The sequence below is a fragment of the Nycticebus coucang genome, chromosome 2 (assembly GCF_027406575.1).
Source record: "Nycticebus coucang isolate mNycCou1 chromosome 2, mNycCou1.pri, whole genome shotgun sequence".
Taxonomy (NCBI): Eukaryota; Metazoa; Chordata; class Mammalia; order Primates; family Lorisidae; genus Nycticebus; species Nycticebus coucang.
In genome coordinates this window covers 69,780,146-69,797,074 of record NC_069781.1, presented here as the reverse complement: position 1 = coordinate 69,797,074, position 16,929 = coordinate 69,780,146, and the positions used below count along the sequence as shown (strand labels likewise).

Here is a 16,929-nt window from a genome sequence, read left to right as displayed (position 1 = left end):
AAGAATTTTCGAAAACACATTCAGAAGTGAAAAACCACAAGTTGGTTTTCATGTCACATGGAGTGTAACTATGCAGTTCAGGGATTTCAAATGACCAGTGACAAACTGGTGATCACATCCTGGAGAGGGATCTCACTGGTTTCAGTTCTTTTTTGTTGTTGTTGTTATCTTTCTTTCTTTCTTTTTTTATTTATTATTAAATCATAGCTGTGTACATTAATGCAATCTTGGGGCACCATACACTGGTTTTATATACCATTTGACATTTTCATCACATTGGTTAACATAACCTTCTAGTACACAGCTGTGACTCACCGTGGGTAGCTCTGAATGTTTCCCTGTGCATTCAGGAGCAGTTTTTAAAACAGAGAATACAGCAAAGACCTCAGGACTTCGTTTTTTAGCTATTTTCTAATATTTTATCTATCTTTGTCTTGTACGTCTTCTATATATGTCTTAACTTCGGTTAGGTCACTTCGTTTCTACTTGGTGGACATCCTTAGTGTAATGTTCTGTAGGCTGTTTCAGGGCAGGAGTCACGTCTGATTAGAACCAAAAGCTCCTATCATAAAACTTTAAGCCTGATAGGTACTTCACAGATATTTGAGGAGGTAAGGAAAGGGAAAGATAAAATTAGGAAGAGAGAAAGAGGAAATGAATTGATTGTAGATTGCCCATATTATATGAAACAACACTGTCCTTAGAAAGCTTCCTGCACTCTATTCACTAAAGAGAGTGAATCTGCCCTGCTTTGGGGCTCTCAGTTTTCTCTTTTTCTTCTTATTTCCTATTTCTCTGGACTCTTATTGTATATATTTACACCCTATTAAATTTTGAACTTCTCTTTATATTGCTGTCAACGAGCCCAGAACATGGACTATAAGCAGAACTCAAAAGAAAAAAAAAAAGTCTGCTGCAATGTATGGTAACATAGCTTAAGATACCAGCCGTTCCCTCCATACCGCCTGCTATTGGGCCTGTGCTGAAAATTACAATGACCTAGATTGTGGTCAAAGTCAAGCCTCGCCAGACACAACACACATCTCAAAATCACAAAGAATAATAACAGAATCTGAACAGGAGTGGATGAATTCATAGATACACAGAATTTTTGATCAAAATAAGTACAAACTTTCATGTTTTCCTACCAGAAATCAAAATAAGGTAATTAGTTCAATGGGAAAAAAATTCTACATACTTTTAACTGGTAGTGAGGTTTCCATTTTTATCTTGATATATTCTATTAGTTGAGCAGAGCATTCATTTGCTTACAAACATTATTTCCTGTGATCATATAGTACTGCAAGTCATCCTGATTTTCAAAATTCACTGGTCACATCTACAGAATCACTAATAACGGTATGCAAGTCTGGAAGAAATTTAAAAAAGCAAATTGAAAATATTCTTCCCACATGCATGATCACTTTAAATAGTCTAGTCACGTCAGGGCTTATTTTACAAGGGGAGTAGCACCACTCTTGCTTAGTTTTTTTGTGTTCAGTTCTTTAGGATCGTGTTTTGTCTCCTTTCTCTACTACCAAAAGCCCATCTTTCCAATAGGAATGTTTCCACTGTTCTCTGGACTAGTCCAGTAATAATCTTCTGCATATTCCTCAGTTCCCAATCTTTTCCCAATTGGCCCCAATCCATTCCCCACTGTGCTGCTCAATTAACTTTAATAAAAGGCAAAGTAGATTATGTAATTGCCATGCTCAAAACAACTCCGTGGTTCATGAGTAAGTACATCCTTTATAACTAAGTATGAATGTTCTACCAGCACTCAAGGCCCACCACAAATGGAATGCTGCCTGAGCCCACTTTTCCATTCTAAATTTTTACCTCTTTACTATTAATATTCTAAACTCAAACACTGCCTAAATAAAACTGTACGGTATTCAGCTGGAAAGTTCTTTTGTGATCTCCTACATGTTGAATACCCACCCATCCCTTAAGGATCATCTCATTAAATAGTTTTTTTCCCTGATTCTTTTACACAGAGATGAATATAACTTTTTTGAAACCCCCTGATACTTTGAATTTCTCTTGTGTTAAATATTGTACTGAAATTGGAAATTGGATACAAGATCCCAGAAAACATTGATATCCAAGATGTGTTTTATGACTCGTTTTATCGGTATTGATCCATTAATTAGAATTGTAAAATATTATAAGTGTGGACTACATGGAGTTACTGGGAATTTATACAAACTAATGTCTAATTACATATTCAAAATTGTTTAATTACACCTTAAAAATTCTTGTGCCAGGCAACTGTGTTTGGGAAAAGGACAAAACAATTCCAAAAATAGTGAGTTAAAAAAAAATAAAAAAACAAAAACAGAAGAACAAACAATTTCTTTCTTCCTTTCTTTTTTTAAACTCAGCTTTGTCCATTATCTATGCAAGGAGATAGAGAAGTCAACCTGGGACTGTTAACAGTCTTTGACCTGGAGAAGCACAAAAAAACGAATGACTTCAGGCAGAAGCTCATCTCTGCCTTCCCTGAACAACGACGCCAGACACCAAACATCTAGAAGCATCCAGAACAGCATTTTGGCATTCATGCTTTTTGCTTCATTTCCTCCATCAGAGATACCTCTTGCCTGGTGAACCCCAGGTTCTTGGAGATGTATTATTCTGTATCAAGTGGAGGAAAGAAGAAAGAGGGTGCCTGTATTATTTTTTCTTTTTATTCCTGTTCCCACCATCCCATAAAAAAAAAAAAAACAGGCTGAATTATAAGACTCTAGATGTCAAAACTGCTCAATTTTGTTAGATCTATGCTGGGTAGAGAAAATTAGAGCAAATACTGAAAGCTGTAATATTTCCTCTGTGACTCAATCCTACCTGTGTCATTCATAAAACACCTGCCTTTTATTAAAGTTATATTTATACTTGTTTTTCTCTTTTTCTCTGTCTGTGCTCAAACTTTCTACATGTACATATATATGTTTCCAGATTGCAAGACCATAAAATCTTTATGGGAAAGGACTGAGTCTTAATCTTCCACATATTTCTTGTACAGTTGCAGAATGTCCTGTCCAAGAATATGTAATAGAAACCCGTATCATTGAATTTTTCTAGAATATAGTGTTTTTTATTGAAATTAGTGGAAACTCTAAGACAATGAGACACAAGACAATTATTAAGACAGAAAGACACAAGCCTATCCCAACTCTTTTAGTTTAATATATTATATGATATTGTCTCCAGGGAGCATCCGTGTATATATCAGATCAGAAGTCCAAATGTTTGGACTACTGAATCCCTAGAACACTGGTTTACAACTCTGGCTATACATTAGAATCTATAAAAACTTTTAAAACATACGTCCAGGGAGCACTTATGCTGGACTGAATTGGATTCTTTGGGAGTGGGGCTTTAGCATCTATATTTTTAAAAGCTTCCCAAGCAATTCAGATGCTTAGCCAACATTGGAGTAACCTTGCTTTACGGGTCTAGAAACCACAACTTGAAAGTCACTAGACCAGATTGTCTTCAAAGTTTTTCCAGCTCTAAGATTTTTTTTTTTTTTTTTGTGAAAGTGCTTTCATTTTATAAGTGAAAAAAGAATGATCCTTTCACTGAATTTCATTTTTCAGTGGTAACTACAGAGGAAAAATAGTCCAAATTTCACATGTTCTTATAATGTTTTTAGCATTTCCTCTTACTTAGTTTTCATGCAACCCATTCATCCACTGCTCATTCACTCAGACCTCCACTGTGTGAGGCATGTGAACTATGTATTGTCAATTCATTCTAAGAATGTGGGCTGTGAGCAAGGCAGACATATTAAGGAAAACTCTTTTATCCAAATACAATAGTAACATCCCCTAATGATTTTTATTCTCTGCAGTCCAACTAAAAGAAGAAACCCCTTCAGACTAGCCTGAATTCCAGCCATCCCAGCCCAAATAAATCTGTGATTAAAAGAGGAAGAAAGGGAAGAAGGGAGGGGAATGAATCAGAATGATGAAAGCCTCCTCCTTGGAAGTAAATCGAAACTAGTCTTGATAGCTGTGTGTTATTTTTCAGAGTTAAATCAGGAACAACCAAACTACTACTTCTGAGAAAGAAGTTGCTCATAACTTTTGACTTAAGGAAATCATTTTCTTGAAAAGAAAGTATTCTCGGTGAACTCTAATAATAGAAAACTATCAATACCCAGGTGGAATGCTATTATTTCTCCCAGAGTTAACACAATGCTTAACGAATAAGAGGAGCATTATGAATACTATATTAGTTAAATAATAACATACGCGGTCCTTCACAGAGAACATCTCTTTTAATGCTCCTACTACCTTTGTGAGTGGCAAAACACTCATTTTCCCGATGACCCTGACTCATAAATTGATCTAGACTTTCTAAATCCCAATTTCTGAACTAGTTCCTGGGAGTTAGAAGTTTTGGCAAGCTTTTCAAGGAATTTTAAAAACCACTGTGATAATTCAAATGTATTGATTTGTTTTATTGTTCCTAGGAAAATAGCCCCATTTAGCTGAACAGATTCTGGCATTTCCTAAGAAGCTAACTGCCTCTTTCTAAGATTTTCCTTTTTCTTTTTTCTAAACTTTTTAAAAGAGAAAAAAAAAATCACAGGTGGCACTGTTTTACCTAAATCAACAAGCTTTTTAATTCTGCTTTGCACAGCTGGTTTATTCTGACAGATTATTATCTCTGCTAGGAAGGACACTCCTGACTGCTGGTACGGGTTAAGGGGTTTGAATCCTACCCACTACCCTCTGGCCAGGACTAAGGTCCTGACAACCTGCAGAGACCACAGGTTTCCTTCAGCAGGTAGCTGTAATTACATGAAATTTATACCAGACTTGGTAGCGTAAATTCAGCAGTCCACTGGGACATTTCAGTGGGTTTAGCATTTTATTTGGGAACCACTACTTCTAGTTGTTACACTTAGGGACAGAATTGGCCATGAACTTTTTGTGTTGGGGTATATCTTTTTCCATCAATTAAAAAAAAAAAAGCCTTAAAAGTAAAAGATTCCCCCTTAGCTAGCTACTCTCTTCCCTTCAAATTATAACAACATAATAGCTACTTTGGAAATACCATCTCATACATAACATGAAAAAAAAGATAGTCCAACACACTTCTCCAAAAAAAACTTTCTTTAGAATAAAACTACAGATTTTAAGAGGGGAGACAATGTTATTTTAACCTTATGATTATTCCTAATCCATGCAGAGTCTGAAGAGGATTTTGATTTTGTATCTGGGATGAAATACACTTAACTGGAATTAAAAATGTGGGGTGGGGGGACCCTCAAAAATTAAAGGAAAAGGGAGTGTGTGTCAACCATTCCATCTTCCCAAGTCTCAAACTTCCAAATTCTTTTAGTTCACCACCTCAAGCTTAGTAATGTCCTCGTATATAACAACCCTCCAGCTATTCTGGTTACAGTTTCTGGGAAATGTGTCTGTCAAAGAAGAGAGTTTCCTAAGAGTTTGGTATTTTCCCCTTCAGGCAGTAGAACGCAGTAAGGGACACAAAGGTGAACACACACGTGTTCGCAGGAGTTCAACACCTTGTGATATGCCGGCCTGTATGACCTTGAAGGAACATTGGTAGAGGAGGAAGGTGGAACCACTCAGATCACCTGACGTGCACTCTGGCTGCCTCAGAACTTTACCCCACGTCCTGACATCACCCCAGAGTGAAAAGGTTATTGGAAAAAGACACAGGGCAGTGTGCAATATCTTTCAGCATCGAAAGGATAGAAGGGCTTTATTCTTTTTATTTCCTGCCACTTAAGAATAAAAGACCACCAGGTGCCCCCTCCTTCCCCTCTGTTTTGTCTTATATGCATTAAACTCTCAAGTAAGTACACATGTTGCTCGGTTCATAATTAAAGCGTTGGCAATGCCTGTTCCCTTGCTTTCAATTTCATTTGTACAAATGTTCCCATCACTGTTTTTAAAAGCCCTGGGCATATGTTCAAAAGATACAACCCAAACAAATAAACTGCATAACCTAAGCCAAACCTACCAACGACTGGAACCTCCTTCCGGGTTGGGAAGGGCCACTCTGCAAAACTACTTAATTGCAATATATTCTCTGAATCAAAGAGCACAGAGCTGAAAAATGGAAGTTTTTGTGTTAGCATGTTATCATCAAGGAAATGTGGGGCATACACATAAGCCATAGAATCAGCTACTTGAAATTCAATGGGGTAAATTTCACCTTGAGTAACACCCTTAGAAAATGGAATATTTAGGCGGGAGCAGTGTTCCTATGGGGAATTTTATGTAGAGTTAGACTTCAGCAGACTTTTTTTTTTTTTTTTCTGTGCAAGTGCTGAGGAAGAGTTTATATTTAGAACTAAGTTCTTGATCTTATCCAGTGATTGACTTTTCATGGCCTTCGGAAGTAACTTTGATAGCAAAATTCCTGTCTGTCATTTTCCCCTAAAGCTGACATGATCTTAGCAGTGGGAGTTGCTATATGAAAGGTCATGATAAGTGTAAAAACTTTACCATTGAGAAGGTCTCCAATCTGTAGGGACAAGGCACAATTTATGGCAAATTGATTTCACCTTGGTACAATGAAAACAGACTAGCTCAACATAATTGAAAATTTGGGGTGAAATTTCTCCAACACAGAATAGAAAGAACTACTCAAATCTACTATTTGGATCTAAGGAACAGAGGATATTTGTTTATAGCCAATTTGTGATTCAGGTTGGCACCACCATCCTGAAACACCACTGAGAGGAAATGTGTCCCCTGCAAGATGGTGGTCTGTGGAAGTCAGCGGCAACACCATCAATCAACAGCCAGGGCCAAAAGCTCTTGTTGGCCTTTCTCCAACAGGGTGAACTGCTCAAAGACCACTATGAAGTTGGGCTCAGAGCTCCAACTACAACTGAAAAGTTTATAACAAGCGGCACCACCTGTGCTTATGTCTCAGCCTAGCAAAAATAATTCCCTCTCCTGGGTCTCCTAAGATGGCAAAGGGTGAGGAATTTGACAGTGAGAGTGTGAAGAGGAAGAAGGTTCCAACAGAGCCTTGAGGGAGTGGGTTACCCTCATTCGTGCTAGCAGAGAGCTCAGCAAGTCCGTTGCCTTTACTCTGGAACAACTGTCTGTGACATGATCTCTAATCCCCTATCAAAAAGGCTCTGTCTTTGGGAAAACAAAGACTTCTCTGCTCAGTGTTGTTGTCACATGATACAGTGTTTGTGTTAACAATGTTATATTATTACAACCTTTGTAAGGCTGAGGATGTGGAGCTTGTATTACAAACACAACAAAGAAAACATCCTGTTCATACAAGCTAGCACTTTGACCGTAATTAGACTTTTCTCTGTCTTCTCAATGCACAAGGAAATTTTCAACCAGGTATACACACACAGCATGACAGAAATAGGATAAAATGGCACATCATTCAGGATAGAACCTACATTCATGTAAATCTGGTTGATACAAAGTTCTGTTATCACTTACTTAAAAAAAAATCTATAATTCTTCTTCTTCTTTTTTTAATCTTTGATTTTAATGAGCACCATCCAGGGACAGTTCAAATTTTTCAGAAAGAACAAATTTTTTCAGTACAGGAGGCAGCATTTGCCAGTACAACAAGAAACCAGCCAAGTTGCTTTGGAGGAGTTAAACAAGTACATTTCAGTAAGAACCCAAACAATCCTTGGCAACCAATTAGAAAAACAAATCATTGTTGCATTAAGAAAGCCCTCAAATATGAGTGCTGTCAGTGGAAAATAGAGTTACTCACCAACTGAAATGGTTGCTTGAAGTGAGAATTATTTTATGGAAACCACTGTGAGTTTTGGAATACTTACAATCTGTTCAAATTGGTCACTGTGTACAATGTTACTGCAGCAGGATGCCCTGAGACTTCTAATCTGTCTGCCTAATGGAGCAGGTGGCAAGATTCTCCACAGAGCTGTCGGCTCCTGGAGGGCAGGGACCATGTCTTATTCACTTTACATCTGCACATACCCAGCTCTTCAAAGGCAATCAATAAATATTGAATGAAGGAAGGAATCTTTATAGACATGGCTACACTCTCTGACCCCCTCCCATAAAATTCATCACCCTCATCATCTCTACCATATTCCCCTGTATAATTTTTCTTCTGAGCAATTAATGCCAACTGTCATGTTTTAATTGGTTGTTTTAATTATTTGTTTATTATCTACCTATTTTCTGCAACCAGAATATAAGCTTCCCAAAGGTAGGGATTGAACAGGATGGATTTCCTGTATGCCCCTAATTCCTAGGAGGATGCCTGGTACATATCAGGTCAATTGTAAGTATATGCTGACTTTCGAATGAGGGATGAATGAATTGTTTTCTCTGTCTTTTCAATTTTCTTTTGCATTGTCATCTATTTCATTTTAACGAGGCCTGGGAATTATAATCTGTGCTTTAATAAATGGTAACAAAAGGAGCATTTCTTTATTGCATAGGTGGTTGACTCTAAACAAAGAAATAATCAGGGGATTAGGTCTGGCTGGTGTCAGGCACTTGGGTCTACCACACTGCAGAGAAGTATGAGTGACAAGCAATAGGCTGGCATCAAGGTGGCTCATGCTTATAATCCCACCACTTTGGGAGGCCGAGGTTGGAGGATCACTTGAGGCCAGGAGTTCAAGACCAGCCTGGGCAACAGAGTGAGACCTTAATCTCAGAAATAAAGGGACGGAGGGAAAAAGGGAGAAGAAAATGAAAGAGGAGCAAGATACAAAACAATCTCCTGAAGACCACCAGTAGTAGACTCCATATGAACTGACAGATTACCCCAGGTAAATAGGAAAACACATTTGTGCACTATTTTCTAGATTCTCTGTGTGTATCTAGTCATTAAAACATAACACTTGGTCTTTATCATATTAGGCAGAGCCTTCATATCCTTCCAGGCTCGGAGGGCAAAATGACATCTTATCTAGATTTTGAATACTCTTCTTATGTAACTTTTGAATTTAGATTAAGAATTTGATAAGACAATATAATACTTGTGTCCCCTGGGCATTTATTCATTATTCCCGTTGGGTGAATGAATAACAATTCACAACCCATTAAGAATGTTTTCCATTTTACCACCTACATTTAATGGCGGGTTAAACTAGTGGCCTTTGGTTCAGTGACTTGCCCATAATTTACATGGAAATCCAGGCAAATGTAAAACTTTCGACTGGTAGAGCTGGGCATGGTGGTTCATGCTTGTCATCCTAGCAGCTCAGGAGGGTGAGGCAGGAGAGTTGCTTGAGCCCAGGGTTCAAGGTCAGACTGGACAAGATAGCAGACCCTGCCTTTAGAATAATTTTTTTTTAATTAGATGTCCATGGTGGTATATGCCTATAGTTCTAAGGCAGCGGTGCTCAACCTGGGGGTTGCACCACCTTTGGGGGGTCTCCTGCATATCAGATAATTACATTATGATTCATAACAGTAGCAAAATTATAGTTATGAAGTAGCAATGAAAATAATTTTATGGTTGGGGGTCACCACAACATGCGGAACTGTATTAAAGGGTCGCAGCCTTAGGAAGGTTGAGAACCACTGTTCTAAGGTAAGAGGATCATGTGAACCCAGGAGTTCGAGGCTGCATTAAGCTACGATTGCGCCACTGAACTGCAGACTGGGGAAAGTGTGAGAACTTGTGGGGGAAAAAACCCTTGAACTATAAACAATTTTTCTTTTATTCTCTGCAAACCAAGGTAAAGCAAGATGGTCTTTGCTCCTTATAGATTTTACTTGAGTAAATGAACCTGGGTTAGATAGGGAAGTGGCTGAGCTAGAGAGACTGACTCTGGAAAAAAGAAATGGTTGGGAAAGGTCTGTCACTGGCCTTGTCACTATTGTTCCTTTTCTGCACCCTACACTTCTCCTGAGCATCTCACACTCACCTCCCTGATCCCAAACCCCTCCGTGCCTCTGGCCACCCAAGCACTTGGTTACTTTGTTCTCCTAATGACATTTTATCTCTCCCCAACTTTATCATAATGAAAATACATTGGGTTGGAGAGAACGTACTCCCTAACTCTGTCAATAGCTGTGTGTCACCCGTGAGCTGTTGAAAGTCCCATAGTTCTTATATTTTTATCTGTAAAACAGAGATAATGATATTTATTTCACAGGACGATTATGACGACTCTAAAATCATGCTCTTGCAACTGCCACACAGAGTCTGGTTTCTAGGACGTGTTTGATAAATGTTTAAGAGACAAAGTCTAGCTATCCCAAAGCGTTTCTAAGTTGGTGATTCTAATGCAACATTCAGAACAGAAACATTGAGATTATTTTTCTAGTGGATGGTGAGGGTGGCATAGGGGAGGGTGAAATGGGTTGTGTCGTACAGCGGTATAGTCTTCAACCTGTACAACTACACATGATACGTGGAAGATAATCACCCATTTGTGAAATAAAGATAAAAATAATCTTTTTATTCAACAAAACAGACTGCCAATCACCGATGTGTTAAAGTTAATTATAAGTAACAGAATTGCTTATCAGTTTATCTCTCTCTCCTGATGATAAGAAAGCTCTCTAGAAGTTCTTAATTCAATAACCTTAGGAAGTCTTTCTTTATTTGGTTCCTTTATGCTTCAGTTCATATCACCTCTAAGATGTTATGACCATTAACAACCATATTTGAAGCATAAGGGGAGCATCTCAATGCATATTTATAAAATTATGTAGCAGGGACAGGGAGCTGACAGTTATAAAATAAGCAGATTTACTTGTATGGATGCTCCTGTACATGATTCAGCTTAATAATAAGCATCATCTCATTTTCTTAGATAATGCTTCATGTCTACAATGGATTTTATGCATTTAGAGTGATTAGGAGCACAAGCTTTACACTCAGTCCAGTGGGCTGAAATCCTAGCTTAGCCACTTAACTGACTAACTTTGTTCATTTGTTTTAATCTCTCCAAGCTCCACTTTTCTCATAGAAGGAGAAAAATAGACTCACTTCTCAGAGTTATTATGTGACACGTAGAAAGATGGGGGAGAATCAGAGTCTCTGTGGTGCTGAGTCACTGACTTCTCCCATCATGAAGCCCCGTGCCTGGGCTTCTTATGAGATGGTAAATGATCCTATTGCTCAAGTAACATTTTTATTGGATTTTCTCTCCTTTGGGGCTCACAGTATCTTAACTGCTCCATCTCTCCTTTTTAAAACTGTAGTAAGTGAGCATATAATTAAGAAAAGCACACGGAATTGCCTGGATTTCGTGTTTCTACTTCTTGTGCTCTAATGGTCTTTACCAGGTTAACCTAAACCAAAAGAGCTTGCCTGATGGTGTGCCTGTGTGCACGTGTGTGTTGTGTTTTTATTTAAATAGCAATAAGACATAGTTGAAAAAATTCACCCAGACTGGTTTTATTCATAAATACACTTGAGATATATATTAGGGAATAGTCATCAAACCAAATGAGCAAATAAAAAACTCATAATCTACTAAATTGCAGTTGGCCTTTCCTTTTCAACTCTGGAAATAGAACAGGAATCTGGTTTTCTTTAGGGAAAAGTGTAACCAGCTCTGAAATCTTGTGCCTGTGAACCTCCTTTGTAATGTTCATATATATGATGTTACAGGATGGCTTTACTACAATATCCTTAGAAGAACTGGGAGCTTCATCATTTCCTGGTTAAAAGCTCCATTATTTGCTCCTGGCAGAAATCTAGTCAGAAAGAATTCATTAGTTTATAAGTTAATACACCCTGACCACTTAAACCAGGGAAATTTACTTGCAAAAATAACTCATCACAGTGAATGTTCATTAGTGCTGCAATAAAACATTACTAAGTGACCTGGTGCCCTTTGCAAATAAGAACTTGTCAATAGCTAAATGAAAAATATGTTTGTGAACATCTTTAAAAGTTACAATGATCAAGAATGTAGCCTGATACAGAGTCAAAGTAGATTGTGTTTTAAATGTGTCCCTTTAATGTACCCTCCCGGCCCTTGCTTTTCTACCCAGTTTCACATTTTAAATAATCTGTATTATCCAAATTAGAAGAGTAAGCCATAATCTGGGCCTTGTTCCAAAAAGTAGCTACTATGTCAAATTAATGGCTTATTAAACATTGCTTAATCTACCTAAATAGGTAAACATCTCATTTTTAGCTGTTTTTAGAATTTTATGAGACACCAACACCCAGGAGACTTTTATAGGGGTAGTTTATTTCTCCTACTGTAAAGGACTTCAGAGCAACAACAAATTGGCTTACTAAATTAAATATATTTAAATATTTTAACAAGTATATTATATTTTGTTATTTTGGCCTTTTAACGGTTCTTATTTTCTGACCATAGGTCAAATTATATTTTATCTTGGCTTCCACTGACAAAATGATAGAAGTTTATCAGCAAAAAAATGCAAAAGAACTTTCAGATCTCGGTTAAAGTTGACATATTTTTCAGCAACGTTTTCTAAGGAGGATAACCCTCAGTGACATTTCACATTCACAAATGACACAGGCCAACAGGCAACGTTTCCAGGGGTCATTATTTCGTTCTATGCTCCTTTCCTTTAAACATTACCAATCTGTGTCTCCAACTCTTCTCAGAGAATTCAGTTCTCACCTTATTAATCACAAAGCCCATGATGGATGTTGGTTAGGAATAAAGGTGTCCACTGACATAACTCTAATGAAAGTGTTGCTTATTATCCACCTGCAATGGCACAGGAAGGAAAAAGGTAGAATCTTTTCTTGGCTGTTGACACTAACAGTCTAAGGGAAGTTTTATGCTACCCACCGATATGCGGTTTATATAATTGGCTGTGAGGATGAAGTGCTTTACAGCCATTAGAAGTAGTATATATTAATCATGCTTGACGATCATCGTTCACACTGCCAGATACTGCTTATTTCTCAGGAAGTCATCTGGAGGAACTTTATGAAATACCATGTCATGCTGTTTCCTATAGCTGGGTCATTTGTAGGGGATTGGAAAGCAGTGGAACTGGTCTATACCATGCCCTTCTATGCAATTCAGACAATACTTGGTGGGAAACAAAATGACTGCTGTACTATTATGTTTTCAGCTGTTTTTATGACTCTCCAGACAAATTATAAGACATAAGGCTAGTGTGTAGGACCGGGGTGGCAGATGGTGGAGAACACAGAAGGAAGAAGAAAGCGAATGAGGAGTTCAATAGGGTTAAGAGGAAAAGAGAAGGGCTCTACTATTTAACTCTCTGTACCTTATGATCCCCCTTGAAAGCACAAGAAAAGAAAAAAAGGCCACAACTGTCCCTTAGTGAGTCTGGGTAGATGCCAATCCTACACTTCCCTCAGGCTCCTGTTGGTTATATTTCTGTGTTACCAGGCTTTCCCGGTAATGTAAACTTCTACTCGGTTGACAATGTAGAACACTCACTTAACCCTGGGCAAGGATGGAACGGAAGGCCGGTTACATGCATTCAGACTTCTTTTAGACACCACACCTTTCTCTGCTCCAAAGAGAGGCTTGGATCTCCCGGTACTGGTAGGCATATGCTGTCCTTTCTTCAACTGGGAAAGAGAGGTGAACATTAATCATAAAGGAGCATCCAAAACTAAAATAGTAACCAGGACTGAGTACCACAGGCCAGTGGGCTCTATGACAATGGACCAGAGCCCTGATTGTGTTCTTTTTCCATCGTCTTTTGCCCCTAGTGTTTTGCAGAGTGCCTGATACACTCAGTAGATATTTGACCAACCACGTGAGCTCATGTAAATAAAATATGTTAGCTATAAGACAGGTGATTAGCACTGATGTGCTGATGGGGAACCCTTTAAAAGGTGTTCGAGATGCTCCTGTTACCCTGGTTTCACAGAAAATGAAAGTGTCAGGTAGGAAGGGAGACAGGCAGTGAACATGCAATGTAACTGGGCCCAGTAGGCCTGACTGAGAAAAATTCATTCATTCATTCATTCATTCATTCATTTTTTTCTCATTCATTCATTTGTAACTTCTTTCATGTGGTTGGTCAAATATCTACTGAGTGTATCAGGCACTCTGCAAAACACTAGGGGCACAAAGACGATGGAAAAAGAACACAATCAGGGCTCTGGTCCATTGTCATAGAGCCCACTGGCCTGTGGTACTCAGTCCTGGTTACTATTTTAGTTTTGGATGCTCCTTTATGATTAATGTTCACCTCTCTTTCCCAGTTGTGAGTTACTGACTTGTTAAAATCTTCTAAACTTTTTAGGGAGGAATATTATTTAATTTTAATGATTTTAAACAGAATCATGGATCTGAGAGTTCCTACTAACTGCTTTTAATTTGGCATAATGACCGTGTAACATTAAAGTTCATTAGACTTGGCTTCATTTTTTTTTTTTTTTTTTTCTGAGACAAAGTTTCACTTTTTTTGCCCTTGGTAGACTTCCCTGGTGTCACAGCTCACAGCACCTCTGAATCTTGGGCTCAAGCCTCAAGCGATCCTCTTGCCTGAATGTCCCAAATAGCTGAGATTATAGGCACCTGCCACCCTTTCTCTACTTTTAGAGACAGGGTCTCACTCTTATTCAGGCTGGTCTTGAACTCCTGAGCTCAGGCGATCCATCCATCTCAGCCTCCCAGAATGCTAGGACTTTGCTTCAATTTCAATTATATAAATACAGACAGAGAGAAGATGGACCAAATCTGGAAGCTATGTCTCCCACAATTTATTCTCTGAGACTGCTCTGAAGACCTGTCACACGTTTCTAAAAACAATCAAATATGTAACGAGAGAGTGATCCTTCCAAATCACAGAGGATGAGGGACCTACTGACAGAGTGAGCCTTTTTGGTCTCACTGCTTAAGTCAGAATTTCCAATGTGAGTATTTTCAACCCTCTTCTTGTAACCCTGTTGACATAAAAATACACCTATGCTTGCTGTGGGGTCTGAAATGTAGTGTTTTAAATGATGGTGGTGTGAAAAGCAGCTAAACCAGAAGGGAACCAAGATGGGAATTTTTCTCAGCCATTACCCCGCGATACTCCACAGTACATCCCACAGTCTAAGCCGGGATGGTAGCCACCTTCATAATCACTGAATCAACAGCATATTAACAGCATGTGTCTAAGAGATAACGAGAAATTTGAGATCCTCTCCGAAGTTGGATTTTCTGAGTGAGGTTTCAATTAGATCTGGCTCATCTTCCTTTGGTGTTATCTGTGGAAATCACCGGCCACCTGCCTCTGCCTTTTCTCTTCCATGAAGATGATAATGTAACACAGCATACAATCAACTCCTACTTAGTGATTTTAATGCTATTATTTTTATTGAGCAAAATCCTAACTGCTCAGAGCTAATTATGACTGTTCATTCTGGGGCTGCACATTAGTAATAACGTCATTGCTACAGAGACAAGCTCACATGCAGAGAGCCCAGGTACGCTGCGTTGCACTCTCTGTGAGCACATGCCTACTATTTCTCGTCTTAGAGCACCAACAAGAAGTGATTACTTACATTTATTCCAACAGAAAATGAGAAGGATTAAAATATTTTAGTGTATTTTGTTTCACTAGTATTTCTAAAGTCATTTCTCATTTGTAGCAGAGATTGGCAACACATTGTGTTCCTTCATTTTAATACTAGCTGCAATTCTTCATTCCTTCTTTCTCTTTTTATGTAGAGAGCACACAGTCATTGTAACAGGGTTTGAGGGAAGCATATCTCACACGTTTGTGAAAACACAATCATCTTGCTTATGAACTACAAAAGGATCATTTCTTTTTTCAATAGTACATTCCTTTAGTAATATTTATTAAGCGATTATTGTATGCCAGGCACTTGGGGTATAATGCAAAAGAAATCAAATATATTGTTACCTGCCCTCATGGAGCTACAAGTCTCAAGAGAGAGATTATTCCTAAAAAATTGCATATTAATCAAACCTTTATACATTCACATTAATATTCAATTGATTAGTTTGGTCTTAAAAGATATTCTCCACAAATACTTTTATAAATTAAAGAACTGCCTTTTTTCTACTGTATCTATTTGGTTAGTGCAGATATAGGAGGCTTTATCAAAGCTGGACATGTCATTCCTCTCAAACAGGAGAATAGCTTTTTTCTATTAGGTTTCTGTCAATGATTCTTATATAGATATTTGGTTCTTTCAACACAAGATACTGGAAGAGCCTTACTATATATAAACTGTGTGGATATATTTACAGGGGTATTTATTTATTTATTTATTTATTTTTTAAGACAGAGTCTCATTATGTCACCCTCAGTAGAGTGTCATGGCGTCACAGCTCACAGCAAGCTCAAACTCTGGGGCTTCAGTGATCTCTTGTGTCAGCCTCCCAAATAGCTGATTTGGCAGGCACCCACCAAGATGCCCAGCCATTTTTTTGTTGCAGTTGTCATTGTTGTTTTAGAAGGCCGAGGCCAGGTTCAAAATCTGCCAGCCCTGGTGTATGTGGCCAGTGCCCTAACCGCTTAGCCACGTGTGCTGAACCACAGGGGTATAAATTTAAATAAAAGATAGACATGTCCACAACTAGCCATAATGCAATGTATGTACTTTTTTTAAAAGTGTAGAAGCACAACATAGTGGAAAGAGTGAGAATCAGGACCACTGGGGACAATTTGAAAGAGCTTCAAGACCTGGATCTTCAGTACAAATAGAATGGACCAGAGAAAGGCAGCAGAGAGCAGGAATGGATTCACAGAGAGCCGTAGACTCATCCAGCCCTAGTTTTCTCTGTGGTTGTCTGGTCATTCCTCCTGTGGGAGCAAGAGCCTCAGTTAACTTTCCAGATGTTCTCCTGGACTCTTCTGTCTTCTTGCAGTGGAAGAGAAAGAAGAAAAGGAGAAAGAAGATACCAGCAAGATTTCTCACCCAGAACCTAGTAACATCTGCTGGATTGAATTGAGCTGCCTGTCATTAGCCAGGTTGGTAGAAAGATGATGGTGGGGGAGGGGAGCTCTGGCATCCTGAAGATTATGCCTC

General features: G+C 38.4%; 1 protein-coding gene and 1 non-coding gene across 29 annotated transcripts in view; both read right to left on the bottom strand.

Annotated features, from left to right (window-relative positions):
* PTPRD (protein tyrosine phosphatase receptor type D) overlaps positions 1–16,929 on the bottom strand; it is a 2,247,062-nt gene that overhangs the window by 533,729 nt on the left and 1,696,404 nt on the right. The gene's annotated exons all lie outside the window — the stretch shown is intronic.
* On the bottom strand, positions 15,592–15,693 carry LOC128580374 (small nucleolar RNA U13). The gene has a single exon (XR_008378666.1). It is a non-coding gene; the product is annotated as a small nucleolar RNA U13 (small nucleolar RNA).